The 19,505-nt window shown below is 43.2% G+C and overlaps 1 long non-coding RNA gene across 3 annotated transcripts; it reads right to left on the bottom strand.

The window, feature by feature from the left end:
• Positions 1-197: 197 nt before the first annotated feature.
• Positions 198-10,561, bottom strand: LOC132025044 (uncharacterized). Of its 3 annotated transcripts, none has more exons than XR_009406395.1 (3): positions 10,464-10,561; positions 8,914-9,079; positions 198-1,411 (listed from the first exon to the last, which is right to left on the bottom strand). It is a non-coding gene; the product is annotated as an uncharacterized LOC132025044 (long non-coding RNA). The 3 variants fall into 3 exon arrangements; XR_009406396.1 differs by having other exon boundaries at positions 8,914-9,069; XR_009406394.1 differs by having other exon boundaries at positions 8,914-9,061.
• Between the last annotated feature and the right edge of the window lie 8,944 nt (positions 10,562-19,505).

The following is a 19,505-nucleotide window of genomic DNA, read 5'->3' as shown; positions in this document are numbered from 1 at the left end:
ATAGTGGGTTAAGCTGCTGCCTTCGGCTCAGGTCATGATCTCAGGGTCCTGGGATCGAGTCCCGCATCGAGCTCTCTGCTCAGCAGGGAGCCTGCTTCTCTCTCTCTCTCTCTGCCTGCCTCTCCGACTACTTGTGATTTCTCTCTGTCAAATAAATAAATAAAATCTTTAAAAAAAAAAAAAAAAAGGTGGTCTGACTAGACAATACAGAAACCAAGGCATAAGAAAGCTCCTAAGTCTGATTTCTTTGTTTTTAAAAAATGTTTTATTTAAATTCCAGTTAACATACAGGGTAGTATTAGTTTCAAGTGTAGGATTTAGGATTCATCACTTACATACAACATGCAGGGCTCATCACAAGTGCCCTCCTTAATGCCTGTCCCCCATTTGGCCCATCCCCCACTCACCTCCCTCCAGCAGCCCTCAGTTTGTTCTCTGTAGTTAAGACTGTTTTCTGGTTTGCCTCTCTCCCTGCCCCTTCCCATGTTCATCTCTTTCTTAAATTTCACATATGTGTGAAATCATATGGTCTTTGTCTTTCTCTGACTTATTTTGCTTAGTATAATAAACTGTAGCTTCATCCAAGTTATTGCAGCTGGCAGGATTTCATTCCTTTTTATGACCGATATTATTTTGTGTATATATACCACAACTTCTTTATCCGTTCATCAGTCAATGGATATTTGGGCTCTTTCCCTAATTGTGCTAGTGTTGATAATGCTGTTGTAAACATCAGGGTGCATGGGTCCCTTTGAATCAGTATTTTTGTATCCTTTGGGTAAATACCTAGTAATGCGATTGCTAGGTCATAAGTCGTCCTATTTTTTACTTTCTGAGGAACCTCCATACTGTTCTCCAGAGTGGCTGCATCAGTTTGCATTCTCCCCAACAGTGCAAGAGGGTTCTCCTTTCTCATTCTCCCAACATCTGTTGTTTCCTCTGTTAATTTTAGCCGTTCTGACAGGTATAAGTTTGTAGTTTTGATTTGTATTTCCCAGATGATGAGTGATGTTGAGCATCTTTTCATGTGTCTGTTACCAGTCTACATCCAATGGACATTCTGAAAGAAGCTCATTTATGGTGAAAGCAACAACAGCAAAAAAGAGTTCTATCTCCAGGACAGAACTTTGTAATTTCCTGGCAAATTCAGCCTCCAAGCATTGGGAGAACATTATCAGAAGAAAGAGAAATTTAATTTGCTTCTAATTTTTTTTTTTTTTTTGTCCTTTACTTGGTGGGTGTTAGCTCTTGAACTTCCTCTGTCTTCTCCTTGAGAGTTTTGGAACTTCTGCCTCATAGAATTTAGACATATCAGTTCATAGTGGGTCAGTTTACTTGGGTTCAAATCCTGGCTCTAACACTTAATGGTTGTGAGCCCTTGTTTAACCTTTCAGTGCTTCAGTTCTGTCATCTGTAAAAAGGAAATAAAAATTAAATGAATAACCACTTCACATCCATTGGATGGCTACTATAAAAAAACAGAAAATAAAATAATAAATGTCAGAGAAATTGAAACTCTTGTGCACTGTTGGTGGGAATATAAAATGGTACAACTATTGTGGAAAACAGCATGATGGTTACTCGAAAAAATTAAAAATAGAATTACAATATGGTTTAGCAATTCCATTTCTGGATGTATACACAGATAATTGAAATCAGGGCCTCAAAGACATATCTGCACACCTGTATTCATAGCAGCACTATTCACAGTAGCCAGGAGGTGGAAGCAACCCAAGACCATGGATAAGATGAATAGATAAACAAGATATGGTAAATACATACACTATAATATTATTCAGCCTTAAAACAGAAGGTAGTTCTGATATATGCTATATAGCATGCATGAACCTTAAGGATGTTATGCCAAGTGAAATATACCAGTGGCAAAGGGCAAATACTGTGTGATTCCACTTATCTAAGGTACTTAAAGTAGCCAAAATCATACAAAGTGGAATGGTGTTTGCCAAGGGCCGGGGAGAAAGGGAGCATGGAGAGTTGTTGTGTAATGGGTTATAGAGTTTCAGTTTGACAAGATGAAAGGAGTTCTGGAGATGGCTGCTGGGGATCGTGGCCACATTTTCCTGCCCATCTTGTTATGTGGTCATAGATCAGCTGATGAATACACAGATCCTCCACATCAACTAGGGAAAAGTCCAGGACCAAAGGAAGGCATATGGCAGTCCTGTGACTCTGCTGATTGATAAGGAAAGGCCCTGTAGCAGTCTACAAAGGCATTATGCTTATTATGGGCCTTTACTATCAAAGTAGAGAGTTGAGAATAGCTCCCAGCTTCCAGTTGGAGCCTCCTTAACTCTCTTTGGCTATTTTGTGATTAAATATTTATGGAAAATGCATTAGGCTAGACAGCCTTTAAAATAAAGTGTGTAGAAGTTTGAGACAATTGCCATATTAATTATCTACTGCTTGTAACAAATTACCTCCAAACTTGGCAATTTTTAAAAAGATTTATTTACTTATTTATTTATGTGAGGGGGGCGGTGAGGCAGAAGGAAAGGGAGAGACAGAACCCCAAACAGGCTCCCCACTGAGCACAGAACCCAGCACAGGGCTGGATCTCAGGACCCTGAGATTATGACCTGGGCCAAAACAAAGAGTCAGGCACTTAACCAATTGAGCCACCCAGGCGCCCCCAAACTTGACAGTTTCTCACAACAAATGTACATCCTCTTATAGTTTCTGAGGGACTGGAATGTAGGCAGCATGGCGGGGTGGTTCTGGTTTAGGGTCTTTCGTAAGGTTGCAGCCAAGATCCGAGCTGGGATTGTAATCATTTGAAAGCTCAGTTGGACAGAAGGGTCCGCCTGCAAGTTCACTCACGTGGCTAAGGACAAAAGGCCTCAGTGCCTCAACCTGTGGGCCCTGCCATGGGGTTGGTCATGACATGGATGACTCACAGCTGGAGCACGTGATACAAGAGGGAGAACGAGTGACCAAGACAGAAGCCACAGCGTCTTTTATCACCCAATCTTAGGAGTGACATAGCATTCTTCTGCCATATACTGTTGCTCACAGACGGACCCTGATCCATTGCAGAAGGGACTGCAAAGCATACAGGGAGTTGGGATCACTGGGGACTCAGAATACCATAGACCAGGTGGCTTCTAAAGGATGATTTTATTTCTCCCAGTTCTGGAGGCTGGGAAGTTCGAGATCGAAGCAGCAGCATGATCTGGCTCTGGTGAGGGCCTGCCTTCCCATTCATAGACATCTGTGTTTTTGCAGTATCCCTATATGGTAGCAGCATTGCCCGGTGGACTGGGGAGACCTTGGGCCCTGAGGCCTCCACCCAGCTCATTCCCCCAGGTATCGCTGGAGGCTCTTGGTCTCCTGCAAGAGACTGACCAGACATTCAAGGACCGACCAGGCACAGTGGTTGAGCAGTGTAAGTGAAGAATTTATTAAAGCTAGAGTATGCTCTTAAATAAATAAATCTTAAAAAAAAAAAAAAAAAGGGATGCCTGGGTGGCTCAGTCAGTTAAGCAGCTAACTCTTGATTTCAACTCAGCTCATGATCTCAGGGTCCTGGGATCAAGCCCCAAGTCAGGCTCTTCACTTAGTGGGAAGTCTGCTTGTCTCCCTCTCCCTCTGCTTCTCCCCCTGCTCACTCTCTCTCTTTCTCAGATAAATAAATACATCTTTTTAAAAGGGGGGGGGGGCAAGAGTACACTCTCAAAATGTGAGAGCTAGAGAGCTTAAGAGAGAGCTGCGCCAGGGGTTTGGGTCTCTTACAGACAGTTGTTAACTAGGAGGGTGGAGTATTTATTACTTGGGGAAGGGATTTCCCAGGGTTTTGTGCCTTTACTTGGTCAGGGTCTCTGGCCTCCTTTATTTTGGGCTTGTCTGGTTTAATACAGCTTCCTGTGGCTTTGTTTTTGGAATGCTGCCAAGACAGGTCTCTGGCTTTCCTGATAATGGGTTGTGACTCCCTCTTTGCTGTCCTCCAGGCATCCTGTCAAAGCCTAAGTAACCGCCTGCTCTAACAGTAGGAGTAAAGGAGCTCTCTGAGGTCTCTTTTATAGCGACACTAATCCCCTTTATGAGGGCTTTGCCCTTATGACCTACACGCCTCCACAAAGCCCCGCCTCCAAGTAACCACATGCTGGCGACAAGGATTTCAACAGATGGATTTTGGGCTCTAGGGACACAAACATTCAGTCCAAAGCAGGGACCATCCTGGAAACTGGCTACTAAAACTATATGCTTTAAAAAAAAATCTTATTTCAGATCCTTTAACATAAAATGGGGTAAAGTTATTTCAGGAGATTCTAAGCTACAAAAAAAGGGGTAGAATTGCCCACTCGTTGAGAGATCGACCTCTAGAACCAGACTTGGAGAAGATACCCTTGAAGGAGAGTGGGTTTCAGTTAAAAAGTTAGACAGATAGTCTGATGATTTAAGGGGAATTTACATACCATGAAATGAAACCTCTAGAAACTTTAGAAGTAATTAGTATCCTTTATGGGATCTTTACTATTGCTAGGCCTCACTTGTGCTGTCTCAAGACTTACCTTTGAGAAGGATACAGTGATCATCTTTCAGCTTTAAAAATGTAGAGATACAGGGCGCCTGGGTGATTCAGTCGATTAAGTGTCAAACTCTTGATTTCCACGTGGATCATAATCTCTGGGTGGGCGATGGAGCCCTGGGTCGGCTCCGCACTCAGCAGGGAGTCTGCTTGATTCTCTCTCTGCCCCTCCTCCCACTCATGCCCACTCTTGCTGTCTCTCTCACTCTCTCAAAGAAGTAAATTAAAAAAATAAATAAATAAAGATGTGGAGACATTGAGGCTTTGAGAAATGAAATAATCCAAGATGCCACCCCTTTCTGTTTACAAATAGCTGGTAAAGGACACACACTCTACCCTCTCATTGGCTGGTGAATAGAAGGCTGCTTTAGGACCTGCCAGAAGTGCAAGGCTGGTATAGGCAGAAACAGGTCAGCACAGGGAATCCATCAGCAAAAGAAAAGAAAGGATTGTTTCAGGCAAGGTCACCTTCCCTTAGAGGGAAAGGGCGTGGGGGCCTTACCCTGCAGGTCTCTTCCCCAGTGCTGATCAGGAAAATTCCGGACAGATCGGTCTAAAATTTCACCCGTGGGAGAAGCTGGCACTGCAGTTAGTGTAGGTATTAAGTCTCAGTGAGACTTAACATCAGTGAATCTATTTTTTTTAAAAGATTTTTATTTATTTGTTTGACAGAGAGAGATAACAAGTAGGCAGAGAGGCAGGCAGAGAGAGAGAGGAGGAAGAAGGCTCCCCGTTGAGCAGAGAGCCCGATGTGGGGGGGGGGGCTCTATCCTGGGACCCTGAGACCATGACCTGAGCCGAAGACAGAAGCTTAACCCACTGAGCCACCCAGGCACCCAAGTGAATCCATTTTGAGTCTGTTTCTTTTTATCAAAGTCAATGAGTAGGTGAGGCCCCCCCTTGCATTTATACCCACGGCCAAGGATAATAGTATGTGGTGTGGTCACAGCCACCAACTGGTGCAGATTGTAGCCCCATGTGCAGTCAGGTCCAGTCCACAGTTTTCGGGCAGACACCAAGGGGTTAGGTCTTTCTGCCTCCTTCCCCATGGAGGGAGGTCAAGGGGTACCTCCTCCGGTGGGGCAAGGAGAAGAGGACCACGAGAGCCGGCACAATTAGTTTGGGAATGTTTTAACAGATTTGTTGACTTTAAAAAGTAAGAGTTTTATTTTATCACTGCTTTGTCCCTTTATTTTATTTTATTTTATTTATTATTTTTTTTTAAAGATTTTATTTATTAGAGAGAGAGAGGGGGAGAGAGCAAGCACAGGCAGACAGAATGGTAGGCAGAGGCAGAGGGAGAAGCAGGCTTCCTGCTGAGCAAGGAGCCCGATGTGGGACTCCATCCCAGGACGCCGGGATCATGACCTGAGCCGAAGGCAGCTGCTTAACCAACTGAGCCACCCAGGCGTCCCCCTTTATTTTATTTTTTTAAAAAGATTTTATTTGTCTGAGAGAAAGAGAGAGAGAGAGAGCACAAGCAGGGGGAGCAGTAGACTCCCCATTTAGCAAGGAGCCCAATGTGGAACTCGATCCCAGAATCCTGGGATCATGACTGGAGCTGAAGGCAGACGCTTAACTGACTGAACCATCCAGGCACCCCGGGTCTGTCCCTTTACTTAAGTTGAACCCTGTTGTTTTCAGGGGGTAACTCGCAAAATTGCATTGGCTCCTCATGGAGCATGACAGCGTGAGCAGAATAAGGCTTTGTGTCATCTACTTCTAACCTGGTCACCTCTAAGGGTCCAGGTTTCCAGTACCTTTTGGTATCTTCCAGGTTTCTACCAGTGTGCTAGGCAGACACACCCACCAGTTGACCTATAGAAGCCAAGATGTGCACTTTGGTTCATTTATTCAACAAACATTTAATGAAGATACAAACGGAATGATCTCTCCTTTTCTCTAACATGAGAATGCAGGCCAGAACCCCATTTTTGCTTTTTCACTTTTTTGAAAGTTCCTAAAGGATGCTTTGTGGGCTCTTACTGAATGTAGCTAATATGAGAATTAGTGACCTTCAGCTTTACTCTTCCTTCAAAGTTCAAGGTGTGTGCTTGTCTTAAACTATTACAGTAGCATTATTAACAGCTCCTCGAGGCTTGGTGCCCTTTGAAAATTTAATAAATTGCCTGAAGGGCTCTGATTGGAAATCATTAATGATAAAATACCAGCCCCGTGCTATATGTTCCAAATCTCCCAGCGTTCTTAAAATTCCTTTTTAATTAATTAATACCTTTAATTTACTATTCTTGGGCCAATTTTATTCAAACCCAACCTTAGGAATGAACTGCATTCCTACTGTGACTAAAGGTAAAGTTATTTGCGGTCAGGTCCTACTCCCTGGAACCTGTCAGTATTACCTTACATGAAAAAAGGGGACTTTACAGGTGAGATTAAGAGTTTTGAAATGGGGAGGTTTTCCGGGATTGTCCTGGTGACCCCTAAGTGCAATCACAAGTGTCCTTATAAGAGAGAGGCAGGGAGGGGTGTGTGGCTGGCTCAGTTGGTAGAGCATGGGACTCTTGATCTCAGGGTCGTGATTCAAGCCCCATGTTGGACATGGAGCCCACGAGACAGAGAGAGAGCACGCGTGCTTTGACATAAGCAGAAGAGAAGACTGTGCTAGAAGTATAACCCAACCAAACAAGAGGTCATCTGCCGAGGACATGGCAAGCCAGTGAAAAATCTGACCCCAGCCCTTGCATCGATGCAAGCAGGGCTGTGGGCTGGTGTGGCACCGCCCAGAAGGGGGAACTGCTGCTCAGAGTCCTGAATTCCCAGATGGCTTATGAACAATGGTTTTCAAAGGGTGGAACTTCAGACTTAGGGAATCAGGTTGTGGATCATGCTGATTAATCATGATCATGCTGATTAATTAGGAATTTGACCGGCTGTAATAATTCCTTTCTTGATCTTCTGGTCCCCTCTGCTGACTCCCTGTCTGGTTTCAGTGTGACTGCAGCAAGGCGGTCGTCCCGCATCAGGGGCCTGACTCTGCCAGACATTTGCCGCAGACTGTGTGCAGTGTCTGCTCCAGACCACGCAGGCGAAGGTTCTACGTCCTGTGACTGGCTATTATTGAACTGCAAGCTGTTATTTTTTTCTTGTAAGCACAGCACATTATGTCTGTTATCTTGGGCAGATCAGCAGCCCACAGGCTTTTTGGGAGGCAACTCTATGTTATTTCTTGAGGCTGTTTTACAGGTTCCTTTCTCAGTAACTCAGGGCTCTGTGACTCTGGTCAGAGGCAGCCCGGAGCCCTATGTCCTTATGGCGGTGTCTGCGGGGGGTGGCACCTCCAGTTTCAGAAGCAAGGGACCTTCTCTCCTCCTGATATGGGGCTTGATCCCAGGATGCTGGGATCATGACCTGAGCTGAATGCAGACGCATCCAGGCACCCTCTGAATGTAGTTTTCATTGCTTCAATACAGAACTTTAAGTTTCTACTACATAGTATCCCTAAGACATATCTTATCTTCTACATTGTATCTCTAAGACATTATTTTACAACTTGGTAAAAATGCATATGACCTTTGGCAGTTTGCCTTTTTTCCATAAGTATCTGAACGTTTCACTGAGTGCTTTCTACATGCAAATCACCGTGCTGGGCAGTGTGGATGATACAAGACCAATCAGACAGGACAATGTTGCACTGACATGAGACTGTTAGAAGAATTACAAGTGTCATCCCTTACGGGTATTTTCCCATTGTTGTTTTTTTTTTTTTTTTTAAGATTTTATTTATTTATTTGACAGAGGGAGAGATCACAAATAGGCAGAGAGACAGACAGAGAGAGAGATGAGGAGAAGCAGGCTCCCTGCTGAGCAGAAAACCCAATTCGGGACTCGATCCCAGGCCCCTGGGATCATGACCTGAGCCGAAGGCAGAGGCTTAACCCACTGAGCCACCCAGGCGCCCCTTTCCCATTGTTTTAAAGGAAGCTTCCTGTTCAGTATCAACCATCTAATACCTAATCAGCAACAGGAATGATGATTTTTCAGTTATCTCTTAACACCCATAAATCGGTCAGAGTCCTGTGCCTTTGCAAGACTTTCAAAGTAAATATGGTATTTCTCAAAATTAAGAATTGTTGGGGCACCTGGGTGACCCAGTTTGTTAAGGCCTCTGCCTTTGGCTCAGGTCATGATCCCAGAGTCCTGGAATCGAGCCCCGTACTGGGCTCTCTGCTCAGCGGAGAGCCTGCTTCCTCCTCTCTCTCTGCCTGCCTCTCTGCCTACTTGTGATCTGTCTGTCAAATAAATAAATAAAATCTTTTTTAAAAAAATTAAGAATCATTTAGAAATCAGGTTGATGACTTCAACACAAACAAAACTACAAAACCAATACACTTCAATCAATCCATTACCTTTTATGTGACAGTGGATGTTTTGGCAGACTCGAATCTCTGCTGACAGCGTGAAGATGATGCTCTTAACAACAGCGTGCATTTCTCTGGGCTCGCTCGCCTCTCCCATCAGTTTTCTTCATTCAAAACGGAGCTGTGTTCCAAGCAGCTGAAAGACTCCATATGTCTAACTCATTAACCAGTGCTTTCTAGCTTATAGCTCAACTAATGATAGCTTCTTTGAGACCTCAACAGAGCCCTGACCCTGGGGAAACAAGGAACCAGGTGGTCCCAGAAGATCAGGCTTGACCACACTAGGGAATGGCCTTCCTCCATGCCAGCAAATCTGCAAGAGATCATGTTGAGAATGCTTCCCCTGCATGTCGACCCTACCCACTTCCTCCTGCCTCCCCCTTAAAAAACGCTTGCTTGGTTCGAGACTTTGGGAAAGGGTCTTTGGCCATTAGTCCAGCATCTTCTCAGGTTGCCAGCTTCCTGAATAAAGCAAAGGGACTTTGGAAAAGGGACTTTGAAAAGGGACTTTGAAAGCAAATTTTCCTTTCCAACCAGCACTTGTCCCTTGAGTACTGGCTTTCAAGCTGTGAGCAGCCAAACGTGGGTTTTGGTAACAAAAGGACATGAACTCTTCTCCTCTGTAGCGTGATGTAAGGTCATTTGGCTTTCATTGAGTCCAGGCCTACCCTCAGACCCAGACTGGAGGGGCTTCTGCCCCCACATCTTAGAGGATTCTGTGTAACACACACGTGTACGCACAACATGCACACATCTATTCAAGAGCAGATGGAAACCTCTGTGCCTTGAGATCTGGCGGTCAGCAACTGGCTGGTCACAGCCTAGAACTTCGGACATCTGCTGCTATGGCTAACACTATTCAGGCTCATGGAAACACTTCGTATCTCTTGCCCTATTTTTTTTTAAATGAAGTTTTAAAACTTTATTTAAGGAATCTCTACACCCAATGTGGGGCTCAAACTCACCGCCCCGAGATCAAGAGCCACATGCTTCTCCAACTGTGCCAGCTGGGTGCCCCCTGCCTGATGCTCTTGAATCAAAAGGTGGCTGAGGCAGAAAGTTGTGAAGAGTTATGGGTTATGCCCTTTCAGGTCTGAGTTGGGATAAACCCAGTCTTCTTGTGTGGTTCCTGTGCTCTCACACGGCCACCACTGTCAGAGCACTTCCGACACCTAGTGGGAGCATGTGTCTCCCACACCACGCAGCTCTCATACCAGCGGGGTGTCTGCAGTGTAACCAATTCTGATACCGTCTTCTTGGAGATAATATAGATAATACAGATCCCACAGGTAAAGGGCTCCGTCCCACAGGACTGCTCTCCCTCCCCTCTGCTTCAGAGGCCAGTCTCAAGGAGAAGGTCCTCAGCTTACCCACAACGTCTGTCCAACTTGCCTACAAATTGGAGGCTCCTCCCCCTTGGGTTTGATTCTTGGGTAGTACAGCTCACAGAGGTCAGGGAAACCCTCACTTTCACTTACTGGTTTATTAAAGGATAGGATAAAGGATACAGATGAACAACTAGATGAGGAGATACATACCGTGAACTCCCGGGAGGGTCCCAAGCTCAGGAGCTTCTTTCCCATGGAGCAGGGTTGGGTCACCCTCCTACTATGTAGATGTGTTCACCAACCTGGAAGTTTTCCAAACCCTGTACAATTGGCAAATTTTATGGAGGCTTCCTCCCTGAAGCACGATCAATCATTAACTCCATTTCCAGGCCCTCTCCTTTCTCGGGAGAAAATTCCAAGCTCCCTGCCCCCTTTCCTAGAGCCATCGGAGCCCACCCAGTCATCCCATTAGAACAAAAGACACTCCTGTCACCTAGGAAATTCCAAGGGGGTTAGGAGCTTGTATTGGGAGCCAGGGTCAAAGACCGCATTTTAGAACAGAGTTGCTCTTGTGTGCTTATCATTTAGGAATTTACAAGGGTTTCAGGAGCTCTGTGCCAAGAATGAGGTGGAAGAGGGGGCCGAGACCAACGTATATTTTTTTCTGTTATCTCTCAAGGCCAGAAATGCAGGGACTTGAGAGATAAAATGCAGCATTTTAGTGCAGGGACTAAAACGATCAGCAGAAGTACTTAGGTAAGACAAACAACAAATTCCAAATACTGTGTCTCAGATCAGATGTGAATTCTATAAATTTTTGCATAACCAACACTGATTTGTCTTTGGTGCTGAATTTTGCATTTTCTTGCTTTTCTTTTGGCTCTTATTTGTGATTCTGGAGTTGCTCATGAATTAACTGTAGTGTTCACAACAGCGATACTGGTGGCTGAAGAACATTTATGCAATATTAAACAATTGCTATTCATTTTATGTTTGTGTATATGTCAGTTTACATATGTTGAGTGAAGCATAATACTCATTTACTGTATGACTCTAGAGATTGCTTTAAAAGATGGCAAACATTCAATATGAGTGATAATTGTGATAAGATTAAAATTATTCTAATATTCTGTGATAATTTATCATGGACCCCCATTTCAATGTTTTAATGATATGTAAAATTTGTGATTCATTTCTGTACCTAAATATTTTAAGAATTTAGGGGCGCCTGGGTGGTCAGTGGGTTGAGCCTCTGCCTTCTGCTCAGGTCATGATCCCAGGGTTCTGGGATCGAGCCCCACATCGGGCTCTCTGGTCAGCGGAGAGCCTGCTTCCCCCTCTCTCTCTGTCTGACTCTCTGCCTACTTGTGATCTCCATCAGATAAATAAATAAAATCTTAAAAAAAAAAAAAGAATTGGCAATTTCAGTTGTCTCCTTGCCAGAGAGTATATTTCCTCCACACTGAAATTAAGAAAAAAAAAAAAACAAAAAACTAAGAACTACAATCACTAGAGAAAATTTAGTTTGTCTAATTCGACATCAACTGTTGTTAAATCAATTAAACAAGAAGTCTATTAGACTGGGGTAGCTCTAATGTGATTTAAGCCTGTGCATGCTTCAGGGTAATGAAATTGAAACCTCAGGACAACCAATCACAAAGAACCGTCTAAACTTTAAACTATAGCCAGTCAATAATTTCCCTGCTTGGCTTCTGTCTTTCCTTTATAAAAGTTTCTCCTCAGCTCCTGTTGGTGGAGTCACAGTTTGGCTCTGTTCCCAATTTGAATTTTTTGCTCAAACTCTTCAATTTTTAAGCATGTCTGGGTTTATCTATTAAACCCTGTCGATGGTACACAATTCATGTGAAAGTTCTTATTTATCTCGAGGTGCCTGGGTGGCTCAGTGGGTTAAAGCCTCTGCCTTCGGCTCAGGTCATGATCCCAGCGTCGTGGGATTGAGCCCCACATCAGGCTCTCTGCTCCATGGGAAGTCTGCTTCCTCCTCTCTCTCTGCCTTGCCTCTCTGCCTACTTGTGATCTCTCTCTGTCAAATAAATAAATAAAATCTAAAAAAAAAAAATCTTATTTATCTCATAATGTAAATAATTATTTTGCTGCTATGAAGGCAAGGATAAGTTTATGAGCTATGTGTGTGTATCTATTTTATTGCTCATATCAAATATCCACAGACTCCCAGACGTGAAAATTACTAAAGTTAGTTTTCTTTGCTATTTAGCCAACCTTCAGTCATTTCAAAGCCATAGATTTATATGCATTTATTAGCTTGGTTAATAATTTATAAATATTTAGACACATGGGGCCTGCAATTGTGCCGTGGGCCTGGGCCTCCCAAATGCTCAGATGTGCCTGACCAGGCACAAATTTGCATGTGTTACATTTGTCACTGACATAAGGAAATTAAAGTTGAAATATCTGGTAGTTTCTCAATCTTAAGTATCAATGTGGGAACTGATATCTATTTCATTACTCAGCTAAACAATGGTCACCTAGATAATTCAGAATACGCTCTTATATTTTATACATATATAGTATTCAGGATATTAAAAAAAAAACTTTTAAGATCATCAAAATGAGATGCTGAGAACATACCAGTTCCGGTTAAATTTGACATTACATATACAGTTAGTAGCAAAGAGATACATATGTCTGAAGTGTTAAAAGAAATTCTAGGGGCGCCTGGGTTGCTCAGTCAGTTGAGCATCTGCCTTTAGGTCAGGTCATGATCCTGGGGTCCTGGGATCGAGTCCTGCATTGGGCTCCCTGCTCAGCAGGAAGCCTGCTTCTCTCTCTCCCACTTCCCCTGCTTGTGTTTTCGCGGTCTCTCTTTCTCTGTCAAATAAATAATCTTTAAAAAAATTCTAATAAGTAAAATAAAAATTTTCTCTAAAATTGGAAATGCCTCTGTAGAGTACATCAGATTATACAATATGGATTCAGTCTTGCTGGTTAACACATGTCCCAAGATGCATCTGGTAAAAGTGAGGATAGAACAGAGTACGTCATGAAGTGGAGGAGAGGGGTGGGGCCTAGCTATAAGGTGGAGGTCTGGGGCTGTGCCTGAATTTATCTTTGTTGCTGCTGTGTAGCATAAAAATATAATTTGAAATAGAAAGTGATACCAGGTTGGGGGGGCCTGGGTGGCTCAGTCAGTTAAGCATCCGACTCTTGATCTCTGCTCAGGTCTTGATCTAAGGGTAGTGCGCTCAAGCTCCACATTGGGCTTCATGCTGGGCATGCAGCTTACTTTAAAAAAAAAAAAAAAAAAAGTAATACCTGCAGCACCTGGTGGGCTGAGTCGGTAGAGCATGCGACTCTTGATCTTGGGGTTGTAAGTTTGAGCCCCATGGTGGGTGTGGAGATTACTTAAAATTAAAAAAAAAAGTGATACCTGTCATAAGAGATTTTTTTTTAAGTCCTGTTAATTGGGTATAATGGAGATATCTTAAAATTCTTGTAGTTATATAACTTTAGGAGTAGAGAAAGGTTAAGTAAAAGGTTGACTTATACAGAGAATATTGCTTAGCCTTGGAAAAGAAGTAGAAAGTATTGTAAATATGTTTAACTCAGATATTTCATGCTTTGATTTAAAAATTGCTCCTTATTAGAATTTTTAAATTGCAAAGGAAATAAATGCTTTTTGTAATTTGTAAAGGGAAACAATATGAAGTTCTAGAAAGAAAATGTGAATCTGGTCTACTCTTGCCCTGCTGCACCCTCACCGCAAGATAAAAACCTTAACCGTCTGGTGCATATCCTCTCATATTTTTTTGTTATTCTCATATAAACCTATACACACATACATTCATATATGTATATATACATAACATTCATATATAGTGATCCCACTATCCATGTTATTTTACCACTTACTTTTTAAAATTTAATGTATCATAGACCTTTTTTAAAAGATTTTATTTGAGAGAGGAAGCATGAGAGCCTCTGGAGAGGGGGAGGAGTAGAGGGAGAAGCAGACTGCCCACCTAGCAGGGATCCGACTGCGGGACTCGATCCAGGACCCTGGGATCGTGACCTGAGCCAAAGGCAGAGGCTTACTCACTGAGCGACCCAGGAGCCCCTATCATAGACCTTCTGATACATAAAACTTTAATTTTTTATTACTGCATAATATAGTGTGATTGTACTGTAATTTGTTCAACCTTTCCCCTACTGATGTATATGTTGTATATGTATATGTATGTGTATATGTTTCCCCTACTGATGTATATGATGTATAGGTTGCTTCCACTCTCTGTGTCTCAGCAAACAGTGCTGCAGTAAACATCTTTGCACATAATATCCTTAGGGACTAGTGCTTTTATTTTGGTAGCAAAACTGGTTGTGCCGACACTGAGGGCACCTAGTTGGCTCCCTGTACCCTTACTAGCAGTGGACACGGAGGCAGATTTCACACGGAGCTTGTTTCAGGGCTCTCTGCTTCAACAGGTGCCCCTACACTGCTACACCCCCCCCCCCCCCCCCCCAGGCCTTGAGAAGCTTAGCGATGTGCTCACAGGGGTCTGTATTTTTGTGATACTTGAAAAAGTAGGTTCCTTTATCCACAACCATTTAAGACAACTGTGCCTTTTCACTCCAAGTTTCTCTCCCTTCACACTTTCCCTTGGGTTGTATGGCCTTGGAGTGGCTTGTAGAAAATTCTTCTCCTCATCCAAGTTATAGAATTCTAAGCAAGTGTTTCTCTTCCACCAGGGATACCCTCAGTAAAGCGGAATGTACAATTATAAACTCACCTGGGACTCACCTGAAACACAGTAATTCCTGTCTGTAGGTTAAAACTCTGTAACAGTACTACAAACAGCAGGTGTGTTTGATGGTAAGCCATGTATTTTACGCCTGTCAGTGTATCAGGTTGGATCTTAGCATATTATCAACAATGAATTTGGGGTTGAAGAAACTTTTCTAAATTATCAGTAATAAAAATGCAAATTTCAAACAGCCCTGCTAGAGGAAAGGCTTCAATATCTTTCTGTTCTTTCTGTAGAAAACAGTGCTATAAAATAGTTGTCTTACAAAAAAGTGCTTAAGAATTATGCATCCAAAGACTATGAAAAATAGTATTGTAGGGGTGCCTGGATGGCTTAGCCAGTTAGCTTCCATTCTTGACTTTGGCTCAGGTCATGACCTCGGGATCATGATCCGAGCCAAAGGCAGTTGTCCAACCAACTGAGCCACCCAGGCATCCCTAACTATCTACATTCTTTTGTCCATTAAAAAAAATTTTTTTTAAGTACTCCAGGGGCACCTGGGTGGCTCACTCAGTCAGTTGAGCATCTGACTCTTGATTTCAGCTCAGGTCATGATCTCAGAGTCCTGAGAGTGAGCACCACCTCCACCTTCGGCTCTGTGCTGATCATGGAGCCTGTTTAAGATTATCAATCCCTGTCTCCCTCTGCCCTTCCCTTCCCCCATCCTGTCCCCCCCAAAAGTAAGCTAGCTCTATGTCCAATGTAAGGCTTGAACTCATGACCCCCGATATTAAGAGTCACACACACTACAGACTGAGCCAGCTAGGCACCCCTCTTTTGTCCATTTTTTTAATTGTTTCTTATTAATTTCTAGGAGCTGCATTCAAGGATATTTGTTACAGATCATTTTCTCTAGATTATCCTTTGTCTTTTTTTGGTAACAGCTTTAGAGAAATCTAATTCATATACTATACAACTCACCCATTGATTGATTAATATTCTCTTTTCTCAGCTTTACTGAGGTATAAGTGACAAAAATTGTGTATATTTAAGGGGTGCCTGGGTGGCTCAGTCAGTTGAGTACCTGACTTTTGGTTTGGGCTTGGATCATGATCGATTGCACTGGGCTCTGCACACAGCAGGGTCTCTGCTCAGGGTTCTCTCCCTCTGCCCCTCCCCTGACTCTCATGTGTGTGTGTTCTCTAAAATAAGTAAATAAATCTAAAAAAAATTGCATATACTTAAGGTGTTCAATGTGCATACATTGTGATTATCACCATCAAGCTAATTAACATATCCATGACTTCACCCATTTGAAGTATACAATTCAGTGGTTCTTTCCATGTCCACAGGGGTGTGCAACCAGCTCCAAAATCAATTTTAAAACATTTAACCACCCCCAAAAGAAATCCTGTATTCTTTACCAACCCCTCTCCATCACAATTTATCTTTTGACATACAGTATTTTTAGTATCAAATTTTCTTAATTTTCTTATAGTCAAATATGCACAAGTTTCCAGTTTACTGTGTGGCTTAAGGTCTCTACTCTCTCTAATGTTCTTAAACATTCTGCTATTTTATTTTATTTTTTACTATTTTATTTTTACATTTATGTCTTCACTTCATCTGGAATGTATTCTCAGTCTTTTCCTTGTCTTGTTGACTTATTTTTGGGAAGGGATTAGTGTATCTAATGGGAGAGAAGTTTCTCTTTCAACAGGCTTGGAGGGAAGATAAACCCTGGAGGGCCAGGAACAAAGAGCAAGAGCACAGACGAAGAACATTCCCAAGAGGTGAAATCTTGATCATCCCATGTGTGGTTGCTTAGGGGAGAGCATGGCGCTCGTGTGATGGACCACGTAAATTTGTCTTTCAAATAAAGAGTTGAAAATGGGGTCCTAACCACAAAGGTCAGAAAGGAGCCAAACTGCACTTAGCAGTGTGTTTCCAGAGAGTACAGGATTGAGTGGCAGGGGGTAGTGGAGGGGGGGTGGTGGGTAAGAAGGAGTAACCAGGGTAAAGAAACCTGACAAACACTACTTGGGCCAGGTCATCAAGGTTAACATCATGGTGACAAATCATGTTGACAGTGTGTACCTTTGGTATGTTATGATGAGATCAGGACTTTACTTTTGTGGTCTTCCTCCCCCAAAACCCATCATCTCAGTCTAACCACGAGAAAAACAACAGACAAACCCAAATTGAGGGGCATTCTATAAAATGCCTGGTTGATATTTTTCAAAACCAGCAAGGGCATCATAAATAAGGAAAGTCTGAGAAACTGCCACAAACCAGAAGAGGCTAAGAGACATGACTACAAAATGTAATGAGATGTTCTGGTTAAGATTCTGTAACAGAAAAAGAACACTAAGGAAAGAACTAACACAATCCAATAACATATACCATTTACTTAGTTAATAGCAATATGCCAAGGTTTCCTTCTGACAAATGTATCGCAATGATATAAAGCGTTAACAATAGAAGACACTGGGTGAGGAATATGTGGAAACTCTCCTACTGTCTTTGCAACTGTTCTGTAAACCTAAAAGTATTCTAATTTTTAAAAAATTAAAATGGAGGGGGAACTATTTTTGCTAGCCACATCCTTCCTGAAGGAGTATATCTAGGCCAAGAAAGCATCCTGCTTTCCCAAAGAGTCGGTGCCTCTAGAAGCTAGTGCTTAATTTGAACAAATTTTGTGGGTGAGTCAGAAGCGAACTTTGAAACGTCATTTCTTTTGTTCAGATTCTCCACGCAGCTCAGAGAGGCCTCCCAGGACAGCTGATTCTGGTTGGTCTGGCCACTCCAGGCTTTCCATCCCAGCGAGTTCAATGGGTTACAATGATATCCCTTATTCTCTCCTGCCCCAAGATGCTGCTCAAGACCTCCAGGAGGGTTATTGTTCTTGGTTCTTGAACCCTGGTTCTCTTCTTCACCATTGACAATTGCTTTTACCACCCCCGCCTCTTGCTTTAGGGACCAATTCAGACCCCTTACCCGGGCTTTTCTATCTTGGCTTCTCATTTTACTCACCTCAGCACAGGTTCAGGACTTCTGTCTGAAGTTGTGGGTTAGAGATAGTCCTTGTATCACCTTTCCCAGCCCAACTAGCTTAAGGCCCCCTGGGTGTCAGCCGGAAGAGTGGACACTGTAGCCTCTCTTGCCCATATGATAGAAAACCATCAGCAGCGATTTTATCAAATATGAAAGTCATCCTCTCTACTCCAGGAAAATTATAGGAGCTGTCCAGATGAGAGTAGCTTAAAAAATACTATTCTATTAGTAATTATGTTAATATATCAAATTATGATTTTTTTAATGAAGAGAGCAGAGGCGTGATTTAGTTTCTGGTATTGCCTTAAAGTTTCCTGATCCCCAGACAGCACTGGCCACGTACCCCTATATTAACTTTCTAGGGTGTTCTGGGTAGTGCTGGTGCTGATGGGAGACTGAAATCCAGAGCAGACCTTTACCCTCAGACTGTACAGAAATCTCGTGTTCAAAGTGAAGCTACAGCTCTGCTCTCATTTCACTGTTAAATTACTTTACCTGTAGCATCAATAACCTCCTAAGAGGCAACTCTGAGGGACTGGATGTGTGGCTTTTCCTGGGAAGAACTTGGGTTGGCTTTGACTTGCTGACGAGACGCAAATGAATGAGTGGATTGGGAAGACTGATGACCTCACAGGGATACTGACTTAGAGTAGACAAGATACAACACACTCACTGGAAATTGGAAGTTGAATGAAACTTCATCCTAGGGTAGGGCAGTGTGGTTTAAGAAATCATTCAAAGGTCTGGGTTTGATTTTGGAAAAAGTGAGCACGTCAACAAGATAAAACTTCTAGAAGCTTCCATGTATTGCCCTCAACTCAAAGGGTACTGTCCCAGTAAACAGTGGGAACCAGACTAATGGGTGTGTGGTGAGCACGGCTTCCTGAATCTGCTGTTCTCTTCATGAGTCAGTGGTGACAGGGGGTTGCCTGCCACATCACAAGAGGCCCCAAATGGGAAGACCACGCCTCCTGCTCTGCCAGTCAGAGAACCTGCCATATCTACATGATCATTACCTTATCTTGATGGCCATGTGGGGGAAGCCCTGCCTTTAGCAAGTCATCTCACCTGGGCCAACCGTGTGGGTGCTGAGTGTAATTTCTTGGCTATGCCCCCGCACCATCTTGCTAGGCTGCCCAAAGGTCCTGCAGAAAGATGAGGCCTCCTGTCTGCAGACTCCTTCCTCTGTGTAACAAGGACGAGACTGTGGGCCTGCATGTGCCTTTATCACCTGGGTCACAAAGCACAGGAGGACCTGGGAGGAGCAGGCCTGGCTAGACTTATCACAGTGGCAATCCTGGGCCAAGGGTCTGGGAAGAGCTGGTGGAATTCTGAGGCTTTGGGAAAGCCCAGGACCTCTGCCTTTGGAAGCCAGAAACTCTCTACTCCTCTTCTGTTTTACAGTGTTTTCTGCTTGAGAGAGCAGTGTTTCTCAACCTTTTTTCCTCATGACTGCCCTTAAGGGGGAAAAATG

Source organism: Mustela nigripes, chromosome 9 (genome assembly GCF_022355385.1).
Source record: "Mustela nigripes isolate SB6536 chromosome 9, MUSNIG.SB6536, whole genome shotgun sequence".
Lineage (NCBI taxonomy): Eukaryota > Metazoa > Chordata > Mammalia > Carnivora > Mustelidae > Mustela > Mustela nigripes.
This window is presented reverse-complemented; position numbering and strand designations above follow the sequence as displayed.